Raw genomic sequence first — 25452 nt, forward strand, 5'->3', positions numbered from 1 at the left:
AGGTGGATGGACTACTGCATTTGCATACTGTACTGCTGTCTCATTGGCTATTCCTCACAAGGTGCATAATTAAGACATTTTCAAAGCTTTGACCTGTCTGACCTCAACCTCATGCAGCATCACAAGCACAAGACATTTGTGGAGAAGAGAACTCAAACTGTCACATATTACACACATGTTGTTTATGTTCTGTTGTTTTGAGCATTTTCTTTCGTAACACCATCTAGTTAACATATAAAAGCAGTTCCAGACCGATTGACATTCATCTAAATGTGTGTGTGTGTGTGTGTGTGTGTAGCCCCCTGGGGCAAGGTCCACTTTGTGAAATGAGTCGAGGATTAGGCAGGATTTAGACAGCACTCATTAGCCTTGTCTGTTCAAGGTCTGAAAATTAAATTATCACACACACACACACACACACGCATGCACACAAACAAACAAACAAACAAACAAACATACACACACACAAAACACACACACACACACCTCTTCTCATGATTGTTGCAAAATTCACAGACATACATGCAAACATAAGTGCACACAATATTACACTATACTGTTAAAATCTGCCACCTCATATAGGGTCGTGACTGTTACATATTCAAACACATGCACACAAACTGGTTCACAAGATCATACGAGCACACACACACACACACACACACACACACACACACACACACACACACACACTGAAAATAATTGTAAAAATGAGCTAAACAGAGCATACAAAAATTCTGTGATCTCCAGCACATGAGGGATCTTGTGAATATTGAGGCTCTTGGAAAGGAGACCCAGTTGTCTGCTTGTTGGCCTTTGCGTTTTGGTGAGTCATTGCAAACAAACCCGCACAGGGTGAGAGCACTTCACAGCATGAGTGGCAAAATAGAGAGATATCAGGAGGGGGGTGAAACGGAGGGAGAGAAAGGCTGAAAGAGAGAGGGAGAGGGAGAGACAGTGTGGGAGAGAGACAGACAGAGAGAGAGAGACTGAGAGAGAGACAGAGAGAGAGAGGGGTTAGAGAGAGAGTCTGAGTGAGAGAGACAGAGAGAGAGGCTGAGAGAGACAGACAGAGAGAGAGAGAGACAGAGAGAGAGACATGTGGGTGTCACGTAGGAAGCATGGGGGAAGAGCAGCAGCAGTCCAGCGTGACTCTCTTGATCGGGGACACACACACCCACACCAAAAACAACTGTACATGCAATAGGTCAGCAATACCTATTGTGACGGTGCCTTATAATAAAAAAACTAAGACCAGTTCTGGTGATCCTGAAGGCTCCGACTGGCCTCATAGGACCAGACTGTTAGCAGCAGAAGCTCAAAGCTACACAGCAATGATCATGAAGCTTCATTTACCACTCTGAATTAGATTTACACAACATGAGCCAGAAAGCTTCTAACATATATGACATCAGCAGTTTCTTCTTGAGCAGAGGTAGAAGATGGGCGGAGGAAGGAGATGGGCGGAGGAAGGAGATGGGTGGAGGAAGGAGAAGGGTGGAGGATGGAGATGGGTGGAGGAAGGAGATGGGTGGAGGATGGAGAAGGGCGGAGGAAGGAGATGGGTGGAGGAAGGAGAAGGGTGGAGGAAGGAGATGGGTGGAGGAAGGAGAAGGGTGGAGGAAGGAGATGGGTGGAGGAAGGAGAAGGGTGGAGGAAGGAGATGGGTGGAGGAAGGAGATGGGAGATGGGCGGAGGAAGGAGAAGGGCGGAGGAAGGAGATGGGTGGAGGAAGGAGATGGGTGGAGGAAGGAGATGGGCGGAGGAAGGAGAAGGGCGGAGGAAGGAGATGGGTGGAGGAAGGAGAAGGGTGGAGGAAGGAGAAGGGCGGAGGAAGGAGAAGGGCGGAGGAAGGAGATGGGCGGAGGAAGGAGATGGGCGGAGGAAGGAGATGGGCGGAGGAAGGAGAAGGGCGGAGGAAGGAGAAGGGCGGAGGAAGGAGATGGGTGGAGGAAGGAGATGGGTGGAGGAAGGAGAAGGGTGGAGGAACGAGATGGGTGGAGGAAGGAGATGGGCGGAGGATGGAGATGGGTGGATGATGGAGATGGGTGGAGGAAGGAGATGGGTGGAGGAAGGAGATGGGCGGAGGAAGGAGATGGGTGGAGGAAGGAGATGGGCGGAGGAAGGAGAAGGGCGGAGGAAGGAGATGGGTGGAGGAAGGAGATGGGCGGAGGAAGGAGATGGGTGGAGGAAGGAGATGGGCGGAGGAAGGAGATGGGTGGAGGAAGGAGATGGGTGGAGGAAGGAGAAGGGCGGAGGAAGGAGAAGGGCGGAGGAAGGAGAAGGGCGGAGGAAGGAGATGGGTGGAGGAAGGAGAAGGGTGGAGGAACGAGAAGGGCGGAGGAAGGAGATGGGTGGAGGAAGGAGATGGGTGGAGGAAGGAGAAGGGCGGAGGAAGGAGAAGGGCGGAGGATGGAGAAGGGCGGAGGATGGAGAAGGGCGGAGGAACGAGATGGGTGGAGGAAGGAGATGGGTGGAGGAATGAGAAGGGTGGAGGAAGGAGAAGGGCGGAGGAAGGAGAAGGGCGGAGGAAGGATAAATGGAGTCTCGCCTCCTCATTTCCTTCAGTCCTCACACTCTTTCTCTAAGGTCCTCCCTCTAAATCCATGCACGCTTGGCACTTCGCCTGTCTGTGACGCACAAGCACAAATGATCATTCACAGAGGATCTCCTCCTTGTACAGATGTTTCCTGACTGGTTAAGTCAGTCAGACTGTTTCATTTTTTAGCTGCTGATTACAGAGAAGTCACAGTGTTTCCTCAGAGCAACTATTCTAGCGAGAGCTGTCAGGATGTTCTTCAGATCCATGGCTTACACCAGATTTAAGCTAAAAGTGCAGCTCGCTGAAGATGTTTGTGAGGCAGCTGAAATGAGACGAGCTAGCAAACACTGACAGCACCTCCAGCATGGAGGTGTTAACATACAATAAAGTTATTTTTATAATGATAATGTCTGTTGTGTGACTACATCTCTGATCTCTCTTCTGGGTTGGTTGCTGTGTACATTAAACCCCTAACTCGTGAAGTAACGAAATTTCTTTGCAGTCCAGAGCTGACCTACTTTCAGAAAACCAGTGACAAAATCCAGCAGTCTTGTCTTCCTAGACTGGAGTGTATGAGTGATGGGTGTAATCCTGAGCTGAAGCTGCGTCTGCAGGGAATCTGTTCCAACATGTGCGCCAGGGACTCATTGTGACCGTCATCAGGTCCATAATGGAAGCAGTGTAGTTTGACACTAGAACACTAGAAGCAGGTGCGGCCCCCTAATCAACCCACAGCCTGAGATTTTTCTGGGTTATGTGTGTAACTTGCATGTATGTAAGGTCTGCTAGCACCTGTAATCAAAAGCTTTGGCTCGTACTGCCTCACTCTCCTCTCAGATGTCGGAGCTGCATTTCTCCATCATGGTGCACTTGAAGAAACTCGCTGGTGACATGTACCATAACCACAAGAGAAAAGGCTTGACTGATAGCAGCATTTGACAGGCTGCAAGCAAATGATTGACTTCCGTGGAACAGGTTCTCAAGGCATCAAAGCAGGGCTGATTTGGGTGGCTGTGAGCCTCAGCTATGCAAGCTTCATGCAACATCACGCATACAGATCCTGGTAAAGTTCATCTCTAGGTTAACATCTGCAGGTCCATGATAAGAAAGGAAAGAAAAACAAGGTATGGTGTAATTTGCTGCCATGTTAGTGAGTGGGTAGAAATTAGCCAAGTACTAGATATCAGCAGAAACTCTGTTCTGAGCTAGAATGTTTAATGAGTTTAATTAGCTTCTCTCTCTGTCACAGCATGCGCCTTTGGTGGTAAAGCAGCTCACGATGAGAAAGCCCTCGATCTCACGGCAAAGAAATACACACTACTCCAGCCCCGCCCATGCAGGCTGCACCTTTAGAACGCCTTTTGCCAGAACTTCATTGCTATTCCAGAAACACACCTGCAGATGTTTAAACAAAATCATTTACTTAAAAAATCCTTTACTTTGTACTACACTGACCAAGTCACTAAACACATAGGGATGATGTCTATATTTAGTGTCTCTCTCCTCTTTGTCTGAGGGGAAGAACAGATTTAGACAGAAGACGTGGAACACAGAAGGTGGGAGTGTCCCCACATGTCCCCTGAACCCCGTCACCCGCGAGCGCTGAACTGGTTTGTGGTGCCACGCTGCTGCTGTGGTCCCTGGGTGGGACGGCGTCAGGGCTGCCGGCTGACTGAGGCCTCCGCTTCTCATGTCTGCCCTGCCGTTCTCCCACTTTGGATATGTCACACCCAATAACCATGAAAAATTGGCCCTGCACTGCTCACTCTCACAGTCACAGCTCCGTGTTCCAGTGTGAGTGTCTGGGACAGCGGCGAGGCGAACTCCCCCTGCTCTGGACAAAAATGGCCTTTTAATGAGCCCTCTGTAGCCACGCAGACAACCACTGATGAGTTGTCTGACTGCTGGGATAACATGGCAGTGAAGCAGTTTGGAGCTAACAGCTACCTGGCATGCGTAAAGCAGGAAAGACCATAACAATGGGTGTCAAGAGAGTCTATCAGAGAGTCAGAGGGTATCAGAGACTCTATCAGAGGGTTACAGAGTGTCAGAGAGGTCAATCAGAGGGTCAAAGGGCATCAGAGGTAAAATCAGAGTGTACGTAGGTTTGTTCATGACAGACCAGGGAACACATTAGGGTACACTACGGATTTATAGTATTTTTATAGTATGTAGATGTAGTAGATTGTTCATAAATGTGTTCAAATAATATAACGCAAAGAACAAAAAGTGTGCTTAGATTTCCTATACTTTAACACACCTGAATGAGTCCATGCATGCACTAGTAATCATGTAATGGAATGAATCAGGCATATAAAATGTTGCTTTTCCAGAATTAAGTAAGTACATTGCAGTATAGCGCTTTTTAAAACAACTGTTATCACAAAGCAGCTGTACATGTTTTTATATGTTTTTATATATAAGATTTATAAAACAGCAAAAAATACACATTTGTCCTTTCATTTATTGACAGATTCTTTTTGATTATATAGGTATTAAACCCTCCCCACCCCTCCGTCTGTCCTCAACAAACAGCGCTCTGCCACGGCCCCACACACCATCGGGACGTCTCCCTCTCTCTCTCAAGGGCTTATGATACGTAGTTATACAATACAGCATGTTTGTATCTGTGCAGGAAGGTGAAATCAATATTTCATTAGCTGAACTCTTTAACCCATGAAGGTGAAAGAAGGAATATGGACTGGCTAATCTTTTTTGTCTTTTTGCAAAGGTGCTGCATACAAATTCTACCTGTCAGTTCATTCAAGTTGTTAGCCATTTTACTGAATGGAAAGAGAAAGTGTGTGTCTGGTTGTATAGGGTGAGTGAGTGAGAGAGAGAGAGAGAGAGAGAGACAGAGACAGAAGGAAACAGGTCTGGTGTATTTATGTAACTTTACTAAGGGAGGAGACTTAAATAAATATATGTGAATGTTGTGGAATAGGTATTGATTTCCCTGGGGTTGTGTGTATTTGGGTGTGCAGGCTAGACGGGAGTGATAACACCCCAGCAGGACAGGGTGACGTGCAGACCGAGGATGAAAGTGGTGCAGGTGTTGAGGAGTGAATAGCCAGGCCAACCCTCCAGCCTTTGGCATTTCTAATGAAACTGTGTGTGTGTGTGTGTGTGTGTGTGTATGTGTGTGTGTGTGTGTGTGTGTGTGTGTGTGTGTGTGTGTGTGTGTGTGTGTGTGTGTGTGTGTGTGCGTATTGTGTGTGTGTGTGTATTGTGTGTGTGCGTGTGTCCATATCCCGTCTTTGAAGTAAGAGAACAGAGCCTAACCTTTAACTCAATGGTGTCTGCTTCCCTCTCACTTGAATCGGCAGCAGTTGTGCTTCTGATCTGAAAGACAGAGGTCAGAGGGTGGAGGTTAAAAAAAACCTGACCAAGAAAACGACCAAGAAATCGTGGACACAAATGGCGGAACATGCCCCATGAGCGGCACCGCTGAAATCTCCCTGGCCTGTGCGGGCTGAGTGCAGCTCACAGTCCGGCTGCCCAGAGCAAAGATTTCCAGTTCGATCGATGGGCCTAAACGTAAGCATTAGAAAAGCAGCCTGAGGAGCCTGTGCCATTTCCTCTTGTTGATCTTCCCATCACCCAGGTAATCTCTCTCCTGCGCTCTCTCTCTTATTCTCCCTCTCGCCCTCTCAGTAGGGCACAGTGGGAGGGGTCTGCATTGATGGAGCGTTTTCATGGATGGCGTGCTAGCCTTGGGTGCAGTAGCGTGCTGAAAACACAGGATGGGGAGCGTCTGGGAGTGTCCTTCTCGTGGGAGTGTCCTTCTGACGGGAGTATCCTCACGGGAGTGTCCTTCTCACGGGAGTGTCCTTCTGACGGGAGTGTCCTTCTCACGGGAGTGTCCTTCTCACAGGAGTGTCCTTCTCACGGGAGTGTCCTTCTCACGGGAGTGTCCTTCTCACAGGAGTGTCCTTCTCACGGGAGTGTCCTTCTCACGGGAGTATCCTCACGGGAGTGTCCTTCTCACGGGAGTGTCCTTCTCACGGGAGTGTCCTTCTGACGGGAGTATCCTCACGGGAGTGTCCTTCTGACGGGAGTATCCTCACGGGAGTGTCCTTCTCACGGGAGTGTCCTTCTCACAGGAGTGTCCTTCTCACAGGAGTGTCCTTCTCACGGGAGTGTCCTTCTCACAGGAGTGTCCTTCTCACGGGAGTGTCGCACAGAGGCCGCATCTTCCTTTACAGCAGACACCTCAGAATCGATGTCATTCATATGAGGACAGTTCTATCACTCTTTTCTTTTTAATTTAAAAATGAATGGGACAGTTAGGCTCAGTTATCGATAATACCGTAGCGGCACCAAAGAAGTGTGAGTGGAGAGAGAGCAGAGGAGGAAGGCAGGAAGGTCCCGCTCATCTGTCTTGTTTCTTCATGAACAGCCCACTGCTCCCTGCTACGATGCACAGATTTAAAGCTATTGCTTCAGCCTGATGGGTGCATAAACGAAAGATAACGTAGACAATTTATTCACTGGTGTATGGAAAGCATAACTAAAACAGTCCCTTCACTTCACACTAGATAACAGCCCCAAGGAGGTGAGACAAAAACAGTGCCAATGTCCCCTGGGCCGTTTATCTCCTCATCAGTCCGAAGGTGTTTCATCTGTGTTGGAGTTGAGCCAATGATAGACAAAGACAATCAAACAGCTATAGACTCACCAGAATCTGAATGCACAAGTTAATGGGTCAGTATTGTAGCATTGTTAGTTATGAGAATGTGAGTGTTAACAGGTTAACATTTATGTTATCTCCAGATGTCAAGGTACATTCCATGTGTCTCGGATTTCACACAGCAAACAGCAGTGGTGAGGTTCCCGTTGCTCTGACACTCCTGATGCGGTGATTGGACAGATGCCAAGACAGCCAGCTGCTTTGGCGTGTAAATCATCTCAAATAAGTGGGCCCTTCAGGAGCGGGCTGCCCAAGGCTGCCTGCCCACAAGCGACTGGCACGCCAGCCATTTCAGAGCCCACGCTACCGCTCACAAATCAAATGGTGCAAATCCAGAACAACAGTCATTCCGTACAGGTTCTTCATCGTTCTTCGTCTTTCCTCTTAATCAGTTTCAGTTGAGAGCTTGCATGGAAGTGTCTCACGACTTAGTGCCTCGTGTGGCTTTTCTTTCGCGCCCATTCACACAGCTCCACTTTCATCCTTTCTTTCCTTCTGTTCATTCTCTTGTCTCCTGTCACACTCTCATCAGAGTGAAGTTGTGAAATTGGCTGCATCTCCTTGACCACCACAGTGGTCTGAGCTTCCTCCAGCTGGATTCTCTTCCTCAGACAGGACAGTGACCCTGGTGAAGGGACAACAATAGATCTTTCTGTGTTTGAAAGCCAGTGTGTGTTAATATACAGGTGAAATACACAGGATAAAGGATCAGAGTAATGGGTTCTGTGGTTTGACTCCACACCAGTAATGATTGTAATGGGTTCTGTGGTTTGACTCCACACCAGTAATGATTGTAATGGGTTCTGTGGTTTGACTCCACACCAGTAATGATTGTCCTCCAGCACTTCATGATTACTCAGACTGACACCCAAGTCCCAGATATGTCTACTGTTGTGCCGGTATGCCCATGTAACACACAATTACATGTCAAAAATGATTCTCTGGGTGTGTTTTGATGAGTTCGTTATGCATTGGTGACAAACTTAAAAGCAATCTCATCTTAAGACGCTTTGGATAGTATGCAGGAAATAACAGCAGGGTCTGTTCTGTGCTCGATGATAAGACTTCACAACACTGTGTGAATGGAGAATGTGTCCTTGGTTGCTATGATAACTGTGATAGCTCCTGTAGTTCACCTGGGACATATGTAAGAAGAACACAGAGCATATATAACATTTGCTCTAAATGACATTGTCTGCCAAATACTGTAATTACAAAGTTAACGCAAGGTGGAAAGTGTCAATCTCAGGATTCTAACTCTAAGTTCACAGTTCAGACGACTTAGTTAAAAGATCAAAGGAGTTGCTTGGGCTCCATGTTTAAATCACAGCTTCCATACTACAGAGCTAGCTGCTGTCATGTCAGCGATAGTGTGAGGATGAGAGTTTTTTCATGCTTGTACTAGCATATCCACCATGTTGATTAGAACCATCCTCTCTTTCTGTCCTCCGTGTTCTGCTGGAGAGAGACCAGCCTGGACCATCTACCCTGGCCATACTCCCTGCACCATCTACCCTGGCCATACTCCCTGCACCATCTACACTGGCCATACTCCCTGTACCATCTACCCTGGCCATACTCCCTGCACCATCTACCCTGGCCATACTCCCTGCACCATCTACCCTGGCCATACTCCCTGCACCATCTACCCTGGCCATACTCCCTGCACCATCTACACTGGCCATACTCCCTGCACCATCTACCCTGGCCATACTCCCTGTACCATCTACCCTGGCCATACTCCCTGTACCATCTACCCTGGCCATACTCCCTGTACCATATACACTGGCCATACTCCCTTTACCATCTACCCTGGCCATACTCCCTGTACCATATACACTGGCCATACTCCCTGTACCATCTACCCTGGCCATACTCCCTGTACCATCTACCCTGGCCATACTCCCTGTACCATCTACCCTGGCCATACTCCCTGTACCATATACACTGGCCATACTCCCTTTACCATCTACCCTGGCCATACTCCCTGTACCATATACACTGGCCATACTCCCTGTACCATCTACCCTGGCCATACTCCCTGCACCATCTACCCTGGCCATACTCCCTGTACCATCTACCCTGGCCATACTCCCTGCACCATCTACCCTGGCCATACTCCCTGTACCATCTACCCTGGCCATACTCCCTGTACCATATACACTGGCCATACTCCCTGTACCATCTACCCTGGCCATACTCCCTGTATCATCTAACCTGGCCATACTCCCTGTACCATATACACTGGCCATACTCCCTGTACCATCTACCCTGGCCATACTCCCTGTACCATCTAACCTGGCCATACTCCCTGTACCATATACACTGGCCATACTCCCTGTACCATCTACCCTGGCCATACTCCCTGTACCATCTACCCTGGCCATACTCCCTGTACCATCTACCCTGGCCATACTCTCTGCACCATCTAACCTGGCCATACTCCCTGCACCATATACACTGACCATACTCCCTGCACCATCTAACCTGGCCATACTCCCTGTACCATCTACCCTGGCCATACTCCCTGTACCATCTTTCCTGGCCATACTCCCTGTACCATCTAACCTGGCCATACTCCCTGTACCATCTACCCTGGCCATACTCCCTGTACCATCTAACCTGGCCATACTCCCTGTACCATCTACCCTGGCCATACTCCCTGTACCATCTACTCTGGCCATACTCCCTGTACCATCTACCCTGGCCATACTCCCTGTACCATCTTTCCTGGCCATACTCCCTGTACCATCTAACCTGGCCATACTCCCTGTACCATCTACCCTGGCCATACTCCCTGTACCATCTAACCTGGCCATTCTCCCTGTACCATCTACCCTGGCCATACTCCCTGTACCATCTACACTGGCCATACTCCCTGTACCATCTACACTGGCCATACTCCCTGCACCATCTAACCTGGCCATACTCCCTGTACCATCTACACTGGCCATACTCCCTGCACCATCTACACTGGCCATACTCCCTGCACCATCTACACTGGCCATACTCCCTGCACCATCTAACCTGGCCATACTCCCTGTACCATCTAACCTGGCCATACTCCCTGTACCATCTACCCTGGCCATACTCCCTGCAATATGGTCACCTGATGGTAGTACTGCCTACCGTCACTACACCAGCAGGCCTATGGGACACAGACACAAATGCAAGATACTATGAAATGATATAAAATTGGCTTTTCAATATGAACTTGCCTAAATAAAGAGTGGGTAAGGCTGTTTGGGAAATGGTTTGAATGAACCATTCAAAGTCTACTGTAGCTGCAGCCCAGTAGTGCAAGTATAGTATTATTGGAAGTATGTGGAAGTATACATTATCAAGATCATACCCTAGATTTAATCTTAACGCTGGGTATCGACGTAGATAATATAAGTATACTTCCGCAAACCGTAGCTATCTCTGATCACTATTTAGTCCAATTCGAGCTTCATCTTAATACCCGCTCGTCTCCTCTGCAGTGTATAAAGCGCTCAATAAATTCATTAACAGCAACACAGTTTATTGAAGCCCTCCCTGATTTAACTGCTCTAGCTCACTCGCCATCTGATCCAGAGGAGTTAGATAGTCTAACCAACTGCATAGAGAATACCTGCAGATCAGCTCTAGATATAGTAGCTCCACTCAAATATAAAAAGGCTAGATCCAAAAAGCTCGCTCTGTGGTACACTAACCAAACCTGAAACTTAAAACAAATAGCACGCAAATTAGAGCACAAATGACGATCTACTAAGTTGGAAGTATTCCATTGTGCCTGGAAGGATAGCATTATTGACTACAAACGGGCACTCACTAAAGCACGCTCAGCATACTTAGCCTCACTGATAGAGAAACATAAAAACAATCCTAGATTTCTTTTTAACACTATTTCTAAACTTACAAAAAAATCAAGCAGGCACAGAACCTCAGATTCCAGTACACCTCACTAGTAATGTATTTATAGATTTCTTTGATAATAAAACAGAGAATATTAGACAAAATATAAAACCTTTTATTAGCAATACAACTGGTATGTCATCTGGTTTGGTTGATATTGATTTAAATTACATAAAAAACTTATTGCTTTTCATCCACTCCCACAATCAGAATTAGAGAAAATAATTCCTTAAATTGTACTACCTGAACACTAGACTCAGTTCCTTCAAAGTTATTAAAAGAGGTATTACCAGCTGTAACTGAACCTCTTCTAACAGTAGTTAACTCATCCATTACAATTGGTCACATCATGTAAATTAGCAGTTATTAAACCTCTGATCAAGAAACCAAATCTTGATCCATCTGTGCTATCTAATTATAGACCCATTTCGAACTCATCATTTATATCTAAGATCATAGAAAAAGCTGTTGCCCAGCAATTATGCCTATATCTGCATAGGAATCACATATTTGAAAAGTTCCAATCTGGTTTTAGGCCCCATCACAGTACTGAAACAGCATTAGTCAAAGTAACAAATGATCTTAGTGCAGCTTTTGACACAATTGATCATAGGATCTTGCTGAAGCCATTAGAACGCTGGGTTGGAGTCTCAGGCACAGCCCTTTCATGGTTTTATTCTTACTTAACAAATCGCTATCAGTTTGTAGAGCTCGATAATATTCCATCCAAACGTACAATAGTTAAATATGGGGTCCCGCAAGGCTCCATTTTAGGACCACTATTTTTTACATTATATATGCTACAATTGGGTACAGTTATAAACAAACATGGTGTCAATTTTCACTGCTATGCAGATGACACTCAACTTTACATGTCAGCCAAACCTGATGACAAACTCAGTTTAGGAAAATTGAGGCCTGTGTAAGAGATATTAAATGCTGGATGTCTCTAAATTTCCTCCAACTTAATGAGGACAAAACAGAAGTTCTCCTCCCGGGCCCTAAGGCCTCAAGACAGAAAAAATAGATAATACTACTAGGCTTTTCTACATCTTCGCAACATTGCCAAGTTAAGAAATGCATTATCACAGTATGATGCAGAAAAATTGGTGCACGCCTTTGTTAGCTCTAGATTAGACTACTGCAATTCACTACTGTTAGGATGTTCAAATAGGAATCTAAATAAACTTCAAATAGTTCAAAATGCCGCAGCCAGAGTTTTGACCAGAACTAGAAAATTTCATCATATCACACCAGTCCTATCAGCCCTGCACTGGCTCCCAGTTAAATTCCGTATTGATTTTAAAATAATTTTATTAATCAAATCAAATAAAATCAAATATATTTGTATAGCGCTTTTCACAACACATGTTGTCACAAAGCGCTTTACAGGATTTACAAGTAACTTATAAAGCACTGCATGGGCTTGCTCCTGAATACCTCCAGGAACTTGTTTCCTATTATGAACCCTCATGTCCACTAAGATCACAGGGTGCTGGCCTTTTATTAGTTCCAAAAATTTATAAGGTAAGAAAAGGAAGAACCTTTTCTTGTAAGGCCCCCCAGCTTTGGAACAACCTTCCAAAATGTGTCCGGGACTCTGACACAGTCACAATCTTTAAGTCTAGGTTGAAAACCCACTTATTTAGTTTAGCGTTTGATAATTAATATCCCCCCTTAGATAAAGGTACAGATCCAGGAGTTCATAGACAAAGGGTTTTATGGTAGACTGGGGTGCTGGTGCTGTCATCCTGTCACTGCTCGTGGTCACTCAAGTTTGTTGACAGTGCAGTGGACGGATGCCATTGTCTCAGAATGCTCCCAAGCCTATGTCACCTTCTGGTTCTGCCTTTTTTAGCTAGGCTGTAATAATTTAACTTAATGCTAGAGTTGCTGCCATACTCCAGAAATGTTTATAATTTCATCTGTCCTGTATATGTCCTCATACAGAGCTAATTTTCCCTGTTTCATTTCTCCACATGGCTGCCCGCCTGCTTGAGGAACAATGAGATGAGGAGACCAGCGATCCATCCTGGGCCGGCCACCTCCTGCCTAACCGGATGAGCCTATACCATGATGGACATTATTACATCTTTTCCTTTTCTTAATTTCTTTCTGTCTAAATTGTTGTTGTTGTCATGGTGACCGGTGTCGGCCAGAGGAGGATGGGTTCCCCCCTGAGTCTTGGTTCCTCTCAAGGTTTCTTCCTCATGTTCTTAGGGAGTTTTTCCTTGCCATTGGCTTGCTCACTGGGGGCTTGGACTATTGTAAAGCACTTGTAAAGCTGCTTTGTGCCAACAACTGTTGTAAAAAGCTATATAAATAAAATTTGATTGATTGATTGATATAGGAGATCCAGCTAGCAGATCATGTTAAAGGCTAGAATGTTAATTTATCATAATTAACATGTGCTGAAACAGCACCAGGGTTCTGAACTTACTAATGCAGTTCACAGTAAACTTAGAATGGCACTGCTTTAGGGCCATGGTTCTGTAGTGTTGTTGCTTTAGGGCCATGGTTCTGTAGTGGTGTTGCTTTAGGGCCATGGTTCTGTAGTGGTGTTGACTAAAGTTTGAAGGCTCTGTTGTTGGAATGCCATGAACCTGCAGGAAGTTTGCTAATTGGGGCTTCAAAGAACCACCATCTTCAATGGGTATCCCGAAGCATATGGTGCTGACGCAGGGGAATTATTTTAACTGGCAATCATTCGCAGCAGCGGGATGCGCATGAGACACACAGATAAATGAAAGCTAGCCTTGTCTGATGGAGGATAGAGTCTCTACGTCCAGCGCACGCTCCTTCAGTCTCACCCATTACGCTCCTTCAGTCTCACCCATTACGCTCCTTCAGTCTCACCCATTACGCTCCTTCGGTCTCACGGAGGTGAAGCGCGTTGCTGGTGTGTGGCAGCCTCATCGCCCACAGAAACGCCCCGTTACACTCTCAGACAGACAGGAGGGTGTGTGTTCAGCTGTGTGTGCCATGTCCCATAAAACACAGAGGCACAGTGGGGTGCCAGGTAAGATGAGCCAAAGCAGGATGGGTAATGAAGGAGAAGTGTGAGGTGTGTCTTACTGTTTGGAGCTGAGTCAATGCTCTCTATGTTCTAACTGGCTCTATTCACTCCCTCTCTTCCACAAGCTGCTCTCCCATACTTGTGCTACAGAGGACTATTACCTCCTAAACATCTCTGCAGCCACTCTGGGGCTCTGAAATGCCAATCGACTGTCTCTCCCATGTGGCTTCAGCCCACAGTGGTTAAGAACCCAAGAGCTCCTGATCTGCTGTGATCTCACTGCATAACACTGACCCACCAGGCTGGTTTCATTGCTAACAATGGACCTGCATCGGTTGGTGATCCATTAGAAGACACTGGGCTCCAATTTTGTGTGCTAAAGCCACCAAACACTGTGTTTTACTAATTTTGTAGGGCGCACTTGCCTATTATTGCATTTGTTAATTTGATGAGCAGAAATAAATGTGCCTGTGGGGTCTGTTTGTGGAACGATGCAACATGGGCATGGCCGATAAAGTCTGCCAACGCCATGCTGGAACCCATTTAGAATGAAATCTGCGCTTGTGCCTCCTCAGATCTGTTCAAACACAAGAGCCCGTGGTATTCTCTCTACTTCACATGTAGGCACAGACAGATACGTTCATTTCTTTGGATGTTGGCCATAAACATCACCCAGCTAAAAATAAATCTCCAAATTACTAATGAAATGCCACTTTGTTGGAAGGACAAACTATTCAGAATTACACATAGAAAATGAAATTATTTAAGTTATTTGTAACTTAATAGACCCATTTCACAGTAATTAATTTTATCTTTATCTATTATATTACTGATAATAATAATATATGTTATGATCATTTTGTTGGTATTGTTAATAATTTTTTAAATTCTTGTTATATGTTATATGATTATTTATTTAATTGTTTTCTTCTATGTGTCACATTAGAAAGCAAAAAATCTTTGTTTATCTTCTGATACACATCAGTGAGTGCTATATATTTTGTCATGGCAACTCTGTACTTCCCTGACAAGTAGGTCTGTTTCCTCATCTGAATGTTTTTTTTTTACACTGCCATTGCATGCACACTGCCATGACGAAATCGCCACTGCAACATGTCGCCAGCTCACACTCGGATTTTAAAGGGAATGAGAGGAGTTTGTCTGATTGGTTATTCCAGTATCACACTTGCTGATCATTCAATCGGTGTAATGCAACCTCTTTTTGTAATTATGCCACTCTGTGCCTCCGCTACAAGTCAAAAATAGCAAACAATTCTCCCGCGCCCACCTGCACTGCAGTAATAGACCTTATATCTGTGCTTGTGCTGTGTCCACTAAATGGAGTCTGATTTGCTTTTCAGGAATTCATTTCTGAATAAAGGCAAGAGGCTGTGTGTTCATCAACCACATCATCTGTAATTTACTCTTTAAGCACTGAGACTTTGTTGAAGTGCCACACACAGACATCTTCAGACGTTTGCAACCCTGTGAGTATTCTTACATGTGTAACCTTTCAAGTGTTCAAACATTTGCAACCCTGTGAATGTTCGGACATTTGCAATGCTGCAAGTGTTCGGTTTGATATTTCCAAGTATATCCTGCGAAGCAACCCTAGTCCACGCAAGCTTTGGCAGAACCAGCACTGAGGGCGTTTCAGAGCCTTGTTCATCTTCCCAGTACCGCAGTGCTCACTCTGGGTCTCAACAGCTCCACCTGCATCAGTGGATCCAAGCACAGCATCACAGCTACGTGCGCTCATGCTTGACACTTTCAACTGTTTCACAATCATGAACAATGGTGAAGGCCCCCTGCGCTGCTTCTCATTAAAACACCACAATATTGGTCCCTCTGTGTCTTCAAGGTGAGCCATAATTCCAGAGCACCGCTGTGTATTTTGAAGCCAGTGTCTCAGGATTAAATGGGACCACCATGGCAAAAAGCATTTGTTCCTCTGCTCAAGGAGCACACTGGCCACGAGGGGCAGGAGGGCAGACAAGCGGCACATCGAGGCTGAGGGTCATTTAAACAGGGATCTGGTCACATGTACTGCTAGCATACGGCATGTTCACAACAGAGGATAACTATTTGTAGTGAGCTGAGCAAATGGAGGTAAGAGAGGCAGATAACAAGTGAGAGCCAATGGGGGTAGAGAGAGAGAGAGAGAGAGAGAGAGAGAGAGGGAGAGAGAGAGAAAGAGGTGGCCTAAATGATAGGAAGAGAGACTTACATGGAAAGAGGTAGAGTTCCAACTCCTGGAGTTCCACCTCAGTGGAACTACGTGCTACGGTTTGTTTTGGTTTGGTAGCAAACATCAGTGTGATTGCTGCACCAGTCCCTAGGGAGGACCAGCACCAATCACAGACTCCTCTCTGCCTGCCACTGTGGTACTACCGCTCCATGTCAAGGTCCTGCCGCTCAGTTCTAATGTCTCTTTTATCCTCTGCAGGTAGTGCTCAAGTTACTACAGGGACAGACTCATTGAGATACACCCAGCTGTACCTCCACTTGTGCGTGTGCAGCCTTGGCGAATGGACTGTGTATAACTGGCTGACACAAATAGCCTGGCTCCATTAAACCACGTAGCCCCAGGCAGTTGCCAGGACGCTCTGAGGGGCATGAACCAGATGGTAGGAGCAGTCTCAGGTGAGCGGCTACCTGCACAGACTGACACTGGACCCTGAAGAAGGGGGTCAAACGGGGAGGGGACATTTGTGGTGAACCTGCTCTGGGATGTCTGTCTGTGGGTTGCATCATGTCAGAGGACAACAGAGCTGCCTATCAAATCTCCACTCACAGCCTCCGCTTCCCTGAGCCTGGGGTCCCACCAGGGAGATGAGGTGAGGTGAGATGATAGTTCTTCTCACGCAAGACTGCAGTGCAGCATTGCACCTGTCTTGGCATGTGCAGCTGGGGGCGGGGCTGTGGGGGAGGGGTGGGGCTAGCAAAATAGAATCTAGGGCACAAAGTGGAAGAATGGATTCTATTCAGCTTTTTTGTCTGTGAAGGAGAGAAAGCGAAAGAGATATGGAAGCAAAAAGCTTAAAGAGGCATACTTTATCATAATATAACATAGTTCCTCATGTTCTTTCAAAGACACGCCCTCACTCAGCTTTTGTACAGCACGTCCCTTCTTATTTTCCCTGTTGGGAAGTAAAGGTAATTTTCTGGGTGTTGATTTTGAGCGCTGAAAACCTCTGTTCTCATTGGCTGCATGAATGGACAGCAGGGTGGTCACAGTGCCATGGTGGAGAGTTCTGCTTCAAATGACGATACCTGCAGAGCGGCTGTGTTCACGGCAGTGGGGCGGATGCTGGCTCGTTGTGGCGTGTTCAGACATTTAATTTTTCACAATTTCCAACCTGGTGGATACAGTGACCAGTCATGCATATGTGGACTGCCAAGAAAAACACATTTTATTTACTGGCTGCCTTAAATTTATAATATAAATTCAGTGGCTTAAATATCGGAGATGTTTATCTGACCAGCTGACCCTGTTTAATCACATCCTTTAAAAAGTGTAAAAAAGTAAATTTTTACTATAAAACTGTAAACATTTCTGAAATGAATCGACTTAAAGTACAATGTTAAGCATGCGTTTCCATGGTGTTACCTTCAGTATCAAATTCACATAAACTCCTAGCAAAGTCTCCTGTGTACAAAATATGAAGATGCAGGTTAAAGTGATATGCAGACATCGCCTCTACGATCACAGAGTTGCCCACCAAAACACCTGATTCCTCTGATGAAGGGCTTAAAAATGACCTAATGTGTCGAATCAGGCGGGTTACAACAAAAACAACATTAAACCAGGACATGTGTGGTCCAGGGAGAAGCTCTGTGGATACTGATGTCTAGACCTGTCTGTCTACTCCTCCTGTGTGTCACATGGTGTTTGGGCCAGTGTGCGGTCAGCCATCTCCATGGAGAGGCCTAAACAGGGCTTGATGCCGCACTACCGTTTCCATAAGGACGTGGGAATGGAGCCTACTGTCAACTTGGTCCGCCTCATTCTTCGCCCCGTGCTAAAGTGTTTCAGAAAATGAAATTAATGGAGCATTATGTGAAATGACTTAATTAACCCTTTCAGGGCTTCCTCATAATGAGACTGTAATGAACAGATGAAATAATGAGATGTGCTTGGGTGTGTGTGGTGTACACTAAAATTTAGCAGTAATTAGGACTGAGAAGCGACTTCTAAGTGGGCCACCAGTTATAAGGTTTCCTCTATCCAGTACAGATGTCAGTTAGTTACTGTGTGTGTGTGTGTGTGTGTGTGTGTGTGTACAACCAGGATGTATCTGTGTACAACTGTGGATCTTCACGGGCATGTGTATGTGTGAGGGCACGAGATTCCAATTGGGTCAGATGGAGGTCTCCATGGCAACGGCACGCATGCAACGTAAGAAGTGGCGCTCGGTTGAGCGTATGCTAGCTGTGCTGCCCCTGCTGGTGGGTGAACGCTAGTGCGCTCATGATCACTGCCAAGAGGGAAAGGACAGATTTACTGATGCCTCCTACCTGCCTGTCTGTCCTCAGCCACAGCACAGCAGTCAGGAGATATCAGGGCTCAATGTGAGCTTCCTTATGCCTGTTCATTAAGACCATGTGGAGTGGAGATATCAGCTGCTCATGGGGGCTTTTCCCCTCAAACACAGGTTGTTGCAGCATTAAGGAGGAGCGTGTTACGTGGACAGCAGGTGGAGACGTGGTGATCGTGGACATGGCAGAGGCCTTCAGACAGCGTGCTGCTCCTCTTCTGTCTGCCACTCAGGAGATGTTTCTGCATCTCCACTTCACTCCACTGTACATTTTAACGAGGTCATGCTGACTCATTCCGCCACTTGTGTTCCCACCGTGTGTGTGTGCAAGTGTGTGTTATTCAATTTCGTTCACATAACACTGCTGCCACAAAGCTGAGCCAGCCATTGCTTGCTAATGCATCAGACCCCTTTACCATGGATGAAGGACACAAAATGAAGGCTACCATTACTTTGTCTTCTCAGGGTCTGTATGATTGTCACTTTTCCACCAAAGCTTCTCCCTGGTTCCCCGGAGAAATGGGAGGCTTCAAAACCAGCACAGACGGCCCAGGCCCGGTAAAAGCTCTGTGGGTACAGAGTGCCTGAACCCCCCTCATCTGGCCCTTAGAGCTGAGACTTTTATGTCTCCCCTATGTGCACAATCATTATGTTGAGTGGGTGTCCTGCAGATGCCAGTTCTCTTTTCATCTGGAAAAATACAGGCCTTTCTGGGTGGATTTGGCCATCTAGGCCGTAATGCATGGCCATTTGATTAAAATATGTGGATGTGGTTTGTTGGCAGCATCGGGGGGCTTGAAGAGTGCTCTGCAGCCTATGGGATGTGTGTGTTAGTCCAGAAAGGGGTCAAGTCACTGTGACCTGGTGAAAAGGTTTAGCATATGTGTGTGTGTGTGTGTGTGTGTTTGTGTGTGTGTGTGTGTGTGTTTGTAGTGGTGGGGTGGGACTTTACAGATTATTATATGCTGCTGTAGTAGACTATGTCCTGGAGGGAGGAGGCTTGTCTGAGTTGGTTTGATCTTGGCATGCACTCAGGTCCCTGCAGGACAGACAGGGTTCTCAGGGTACTGCACTTCCCAGTCATCCCTCTTTCTCTGTCTCTCTCCTCCTTTCCTTCTGCAATGCCCTGTTCTTTCGTCTCTCCTTTTTCCCTTCCCTGCTCTCCCTTTTGCACGGTCTCTCTCCAGTTCTATTACAGTGTAGGACAGCGTCCCTGCCACCGCTGGGATCAGATCGTAACCTGCACATGCTCATGAAACCTCAGACTAAACGCCCATGTGGAGAAGAGATGACATTTGCAGGGTGCTCTCCCTCCCTCTGGGGGAGATGGCAGAGAGAGAGAGAGAGAGAGAGAGAGAGAGAGAGAGAGAGAGAGAGAGAGAGAGAGAGAGAGAGAGAGAGAGAGAGAGAGAGCAATACAGCATCAGCTTCCCACACACGTCTTCACGTAAGCAGCTACAATCCTCTTCTTCCTCCCTCATCAAGATTCTGTCTAAAACAACCACATGCAGCAGCTTGGAGTTTAATGCTATTTTTCCAGAAGTGAAGTTATGCTGTGTTGTGTATTGTTATTGCATAAAGCATAAACACACATCCTCTCTCCGTTCGTCTTTCATGCGTTACCCTGAGATGTGTGAAAGGGGTGATGTGAAAATCAGAAATGACACAATCCAAGGGGCCTGTTCTTTGTTCCTTAGCAACCTTGGTGAAACCTGTTCTCAGGGAGTCATGGTGATAGTGGTGTTAGGCGTTAAAACAGGGGATGGGTGCTGGTACACCTGGACGTGATACTGTTGTTACCGAACACAGAGGGACGAGGAGACTTTGGCAGTTGTCATGGACACCATCTACATTACTTTCATACTCACTCGTAAGTGTGATCAATACACTGGTGTGTAGAACAAACCACATCTGAATTAGTGACCTAACCAACAGTATTTCATCATTCATTTTTTGTTTTTGTTTTATCGTAAATACATTACTATAGATTAACAGAATGAATTACTAAATATAACCCAAATGCATTTGAAACATTTAAATCCAATGGCTCAAATCACTTTAGGAGGTGAAATGCATTTCAGCCAGATTTAGACAGATCTCTCTGAGCCACATTTGACAACCCAATACAATTACATGACGGAACCATTCAGAAATCATTCCAGTGTGGATCATCAGGTTGGCATCTTCCTTGAGGAAACAGCCCAACTGCGCTAAAAGCTCAATCTGGAGGCGAGAACCAGAGATGTCATCCCCTTCTCCTTAGGCTCAGAGTGGATTTATGTCTCCCTTTCCATATGGAAAACTGCAGGCCCTTTAAGGTGGGCTTGGCCATTGGGGACATGACAGACAAACACTGGCATTTGCCTTTACTGTGTGGCATCGTGAGGGAGCAAAGTGCACTGGTGTCTGTTGAGAGGAGTCTCGTCACTGCCACATGGTGGTACGCACGAGTGTGTCTCCTTGCCTGACATTGTGGTAATAGGTTTTTCTCATATGAGTGTGAGATCTGCATACTGCAGTCAGTGCCTTAACAGTTCAGTACGGCATGTCAGAGCACAACGGATTGAGCTTTATTGCCACAGTGGATGGTGTGCATCTGACTGATTTGAGGCAAGTCACATCATATAATCTTCTGTGCCGTTCCATCAAAGGTATGCAATGCTGTATGCCCTGAATGTGTGTGATGTGATATAAACAGAATAAGACACAGAAAAGACTAACAGTGACATTTGGAGCACTATATCTTTTGAGCTTCGTGAACACGCCTTTAACCCATTTAATGGCAATGTTTTTACATCTGTATGAGTTTTTGCTCCTTAAACATCCAGTAAACACAGAGAGTATGCCTTTTAAAAGTTGTTTTGAAAAGTTGGTGAAAATTTACATTATTTTTGGTTACAACTATGACCAGCAGGAAACTTCAAAATCAAAAGCTATATTTTAAATCAGGCCCAATTACAAGTCTAAGTATACAAGTCATAAGTTTTACACCAACAAGAAATAAAATGAAATATGTCATTTCGTATTATGTAATGGTCACTGAGTAGCCAGACAGTGCCATTGCTAACATAAATTTAATTTACATCCCATGTGATCCCATGTGAAGGCATAAACAGCAGTGTAATCCATGCAAATTCTTATTTGCAGCGAGTTATTCCCAATTGTGACCAGTAAAATTTTACATCTTCTGTGAACATGAAATAAAGTAAATGTGACAATGTAATTTCTCACAAATGCCAACAGCAGACCATTTAGAGATTATATGTACCAAATATGGTAGTTGAATCTGTATAACATTTTACTCATTTCTTTTTGAGCCCTAAAAAAATCTAAATTAATGTAAAAATCCTAATTTCCAGATGCATGCTTAGAATAAATACATTTTCTATATTTGTAAGCAATTACAAATTACAGCCCTAGTCCGGCGCTCGGGGAGCAGTTGGGGTTAGGTGCCTTGCTCAATGGCACCTCAGTCATGGCCTTAGGCCTGGGAATCGAACCCACAACCCTCCGGTCACAAGAACGGGTCCCTACCCACCAGACCATGACTGCCTGACATCTATATAAAAATGCTCATATGAAATCAAGGCCACCTATAAATTAATTTATACTTTGCCTGTCAGTAAAAAAAAAACATATCAACAGCTCTTTTAAAGCTTTACAAAATCAAAAGATAATTTTGGTCCCTGTTGTTATCAGTATGATTAAATGGGTAGCCAACCATTTTGCATTCTCCTTATTGCATTCTCCTTATTGTACAACATCTGGTTTGACTCATGAAGGACTAGATACTAGTCTGATGAGTTAAAACAGTTTTATTAGAGCATAAAAAAGACTGGCAATGGTTATGGCACGAGGGACCCAGGGTGGATGCTGTTCTTGGCAGATCTAACCAACAGTCTCATTGGTATCAATCACTTCACGCTAGTAGCCACACACCTTATCACTGAATGCCAGGTACTGATGTGAAGCCCCAGAAGACATGGTCCTGGGATTGTGAAATACACAAGACTTTGGGAAAGAGATACACATGAAACAGGAACAAGCAAACCGAAAACTGTCTCAGGTGTTTGATAACCTTTGCAGGCATTTGGCTTAAATCACACACTAAAGATGTGCATGATGTGATTGGAGTTTGTGTGTGTGTGTGTCTATTATTGTGCCGTTGCTATTAAATGGGGCTTTCAGACAATGGTGGTTGCTCTCAGCTTCCACCGACTAATTAGGACACATGCTTTTAGTGCCGTTTCAAGACATCTCGAGGCCAGTCATCTCAAGGGAACATAGACCAATGTCCACATTATATTGGTTGTCTGTGAAAGCACAGTGGGTGTCTGCTAATGTTGACATGCCTCTTAATGAGTGATTCTTAGGGGTTTTTACTGATTTTTCTTTTACCATGTGTAATGCACTAACTACAAAGCCTTTCATGAACTGAGTCAGAATAATGTGCAATGAATGAGGTCCTTTTATGACTATGCTTTAAGCAAACTTACATAATACATTAAACATTAATGTTTATATAAATAAAATGGCATATGTAACACAATACACAAAACTACAAATTATAAATTGAGATTTTTGTTTTAAAATTTATTATACAAAAATGTATTTTTGTCTTATTATAAACTCCAAAACCTGATAATGAAGAAGCAACACTGGTACTGATACATGGCTGCAAGTGAACTGAGAGACTAGACATCCAGCAGCATAAAACTGTGAACATGGAGCTCCAGCCCATAAACCACAACACAGCTCAGTGTGACCCGCTACGTTAACCAGCCCATAAACCACAACACAGCTCAGTGTGACCCGCTACGTTAACCAGCCCATAAACCACAACACAGCTCAGTGTGACCCGCTACGTTAACCAGCCCATAAACCACAACACAGCTCAGTGTGACCCGCTACGTTAACCAGCCCATAAACCCCAACACAGCTCAGTGTGACCCGCTACGTTAACCAGCCCATAAACCACAACACAGCTCAGTGTGACCCGCTACGTTAACCAGCCCATAAACCACAACACAGCTCAGTGTGACCCGCTACGTTAACCAGCCCATAAACCACAACACAGCTCAGTGTGACCCGCTACGTTAACCAGCCCATAAACCACAACACAGCTCAGTGTGACCCACTACGTTAACCAGCCCATAAACCACAACACAGCTCAGTGTGACCCGCTACGTTAACCAGCCCATAAACCATGTTCCCTCCAGCTGCTGTGCAAGAGCCATTTGTACACTAACCAGCTAATTCCTTAAACACCACTTTTAGCTGAAAGCTTTGGGATTATTAACCAGCAGGAGGCACGAAAGGCACTGGGTCACACTATAACTACCAAGTGCTCATTAATAAAGACTCAATAAAACACTTTAGACAAAAGAAAAATGGCATGCAAAGCAACAAAATTAATGTTTATATGGCTTCATGCTACATACATCCGTTAAAATCATTGTGTGACAAATCTTGACTTATGATGTCAATACAAAACAAGACAACTGAAAGGCATAATATATAAGAATCACAACATTTTTAGGGCATACATCGTCTGGAGGTCAAGCAGACACTGCACCTTGTGCTCTTTGAAAGATCCCTGTGAAAAGTGGCACCCAAACTTAGTGTTTGTAAATGTGTTCTATGCTGTCATTCCTCCACTGAGAAGAAAATAGTTTCTGGATGTTGATTTTATATGTTAATGAGCGTTTCTTTCAATGGCCACATCAGTGGGGGATGGGTGGGTCTCTGTGCAGTGATGAACTGCAGTATTCTCAGAACAGGACTGCAACAATAATAATGGCTAAGGGTGATACCAACAGAACATTGCAGTTTGAACCAATGGAGGATGGGTTCCCTTTTGAGTCTTGGTCCTTCCAAGGTTTCTTCCTAATCCCTGCCTAGGTAGTTTTCTTTGCCACTGTTGCCCCTATCTATTAGGGATCTGGACCCATGCGCTTGTAAAGCTGCCTTGTGACAACATGTGTTGTAAAAAGTGCTATATAAATATATTTGACTTTGACTTTTGACTTTGAATCCAAGTCAAATCCAGAAAGCCACACAAAAGCTTCAGACTAGAACATAGCAGGATATTCTCTAATGTAAATGCACAAGTCTGATATGATGATTTGTGTTCAAGTCACAGTTTCAAAAGTATGATTTCAAGTCTATGTGAGTGGAAGTGTTTAATCATGTAGGGTGAGACGTTTGCAGTTCAGTCAGCCTCTAAATTGCATGTTTTTTGTAAAAAGGAAATAAGCTACAATGACAGACACTTCATATTTTCAAGTTTGTTACCTGGGAGACTCTGTGAATGTGCTGTATATGTGGACCGACAAGGAAAATGCAGTGTTGTTTACTTTAAAGCAAAGAAACCACAAAAACTTATTAATGTAGTCTTCAGGACTGGAACTGAGAACCATTGATGCAATGAACATTAGATCACACCGTGTTATGGACGGCTCCCCCAGCTGTCAATTATGTCTTTGTCATGTCATGTCTTTTGTCTGTCTTTAGTCTTGTCATGTCTTTTGTCTGTCTTTAGTCTTGTCATGTCTTTTGTCTGTCTTTAGTCTTGTCATGTCTTTTGTCATGTCTTTAGTCTTGTCATGTCTTTTGTCTGTCTTTAGTCTTGTCATGTCTTTTGTCTGTCTTTAGTCTTGTCATGTCTTTAGTCTGTCTTTAGTCTTGTCATGTCTTTTGTCTGTCTTTAGTCTTGTCATGTCTTTTTGTCTGTCTTTAGTCTTGTCATGTCTTTTGTCTGTCTTTAGTC

The 25452-nt window shown here is 45.1% G+C and overlaps 1 protein-coding gene across 2 annotated transcripts in view; it reads right to left on the reverse strand.

The window, feature by feature from the left end:
- syt1a (synaptotagmin Ia) overlaps window positions 1-25452 on the reverse strand; it is a 262139-nt gene that overhangs the window by 111697 nt on the left and 124990 nt on the right. For both annotated transcript variants that reach the window (XM_076989718.1, XM_076989719.1), the window contains one exon: window positions 5825-5884. The gene's annotated coding sequence lies outside the window, so the exon portion shown is untranslated. The remainder of the gene's footprint in view (window positions 1-5824; window positions 5885-25452) is intronic.

Source organism: Brachyhypopomus gauderio, unplaced genomic scaffold, assembly GCF_052324685.1.
Source record: "Brachyhypopomus gauderio isolate BG-103 unplaced genomic scaffold, BGAUD_0.2 sc70, whole genome shotgun sequence".
Classification (NCBI taxonomy): Eukaryota; Metazoa; Chordata; class Actinopteri; order Gymnotiformes; family Hypopomidae; genus Brachyhypopomus; species Brachyhypopomus gauderio.